The following is a 2247-nucleotide window of genomic DNA, read 5'->3' on the forward strand; positions in this document are numbered from 1 at the left end:
AACGTAGGTTTAATGCCAAATCCTAACAGATGGGGTAGATTACATCAAATAAAAAGTTCGAGGGGAGTGAAATTTAGTGTTTTTGAACTTTGAGAGGTCTTATCAAAAAAGTGAAAGTTTAGTGGGCCTTTTGTGAAGTTTTCCCTTTTTTTTTTTTTTTTTTTTTGGAAAAATATAAAAAAGCCATTTAAACTAACAAATGTTTTTGAAATAGCCCCATGAAGTTTAAAGTGTGCTAAAGTAGCGCATCAAACTACTAAAATGTGTCAAAAATGCCATTTTTTTTTAAATTATATTCCTATGATACCTTTATTTTCTTAAAAAATGAAATAAAAATTAATAAAATAAAAAACTAAAAAATTAATTATTATTATTTTTTTAAGAAAAAGAAAAAATGAAAGAGGTGGCTACCCATTGACGGCCACCCATTTGGGGTGGCTCACTAGCACCCCTTTCCTTTTTTCTCTCTCTCTCTCTCTCTCTCTCTCTCTCTCTTTTTATTATTTTTTTTGAAGTCAAAAAATTAATTTTTAGTTTAATATATTTAATATTTTTTATTAATAGTGTCACGTGTCGTCGTTTTATTGGCGTTGACGTGACATCTAACATAATTTGTCAAATGTTTTAATAGAATTTGACTCAAGAGACTATATTATTTTTTTGGCATATCCTAAGGACCTTTGAGTTCACTTTTATACGACATTTAACGATTTGTAATTTAAACCAACTACAAGGTCTGATTTTGCATTTTTTTTAATTTTTTTTTTTTTATATACCAAACAAGCTAATTTAGGCCAATTACAATGATTAATTTTTTTTATTTATCCCAAAAAATACCCTTTTTTTTTTTTTTTTGGTATTCATTCAACACTTGGATTTTTTTTTTTTTTTAAAGGTTAAATAATCTTTTGTTCACTATAATTAACAACTTTATTTTTTTGTCTCCTTGGTTTCATTTTTATCACAGGTGGTATTATGATAATGATAAAAAATAGAGATGGTACCTTCGTCAAAATAACATCCAAAATTCGACGAAAAGCCACATCAATACCCTTAAAAATCGACATGTGTCAATATACTAATATTTTAAAAAAATTAAAATTAAAATTATTAAAAAATGATAAAAAAGGGGAAAGGGGTGGCTCGAGCTACCCCCATTTTGCAAATTGGGGGGTGGCCGAAACCACCTCCAAAAGTTAATTCTAAATTTGTCGTTCTCAATTGGCCTTTTGGGGTGGTCGAAACAACCTGAGGCCAAACGGGGGTGGTGGAGCCACCCCAATAGCCTTGGGGGTGGTTTCCGCCACCCCCAATTTGCAAAATGAAGGTAGCTCGAGCCACCTCTTTCCCCTTTTTTTATAATTTTATAATAATTTTAATTTTTTTTTTTTAAAAAAAATTAGTATATAGACACATGTCGATTTTTTTAAGGGTGTTGATGTGGCTTTTCGTTGAATTTTGGATGAAATTTAGACGGATGTACTATCTCCTTTTTTGTCATTATCGAGGTACCACCTGTGATAAAAAATGAAACCAAATAGACAAAAAAATAAAGTTGTTAATCACCCCCGTTTGGCCTAGGGTGGCCGAACCACCCCCAAGGTGATTCGGCCACCCCCCAAACTACAAGGGGTGGCCCCCCCCTAGGATAAAATAGGGTGATTAGGACATGTTGTCCAAAATGGTGGCTCTGAAATAACCCTTTACATTTTTTTTTAAAATTTTTAATAATTTTAATTTTAACTTCAAAATTTTTTATTTTTTATTTTTAATTAGTATATGGACACATGTCAAATTTTTAAAAGTGCTATGTGAATTTCTGTCAAATTTTAGACTGAATTTAGACGAAAGTATCATCTGTAATATAAAATAAAACAGAAGGTCTCCAATAGGTAGTTCAATTGGCTGGGACCACACATAATAAAGGGAATGTCACTATGCGGACATGTCAGAAAAAAAAAAAAAAAACCGAACTCCAAAAAATAAAATTGTTAAACTATGTGGGCAAAAAAGTATTTAACCATTTAAAAAAAAAATAGTTTAGTTTAGTTTTTTATATTATTAATTTTTTATTTTAGTTTTTAAGAAAATAAGAGTATTATAAAAATATAATAAAAAGAGTAGTATTTTTGGCGCACTTTCATAATTTTTAATGGAGCTTTTTTTAAAACAGCGAGGTTTTTTTTTTTATATTTTTCCTTTTTATTTTTTCCTTCTGAACGATTAACCCACTTCATTCACTAATCT

This window comes from Corylus avellana, chromosome ca9 (assembly GCF_901000735.1).
Source record: "Corylus avellana chromosome ca9, CavTom2PMs-1.0".
Taxonomy (NCBI): domain Eukaryota; kingdom Viridiplantae; phylum Streptophyta; class Magnoliopsida; order Fagales; family Betulaceae; genus Corylus; species Corylus avellana.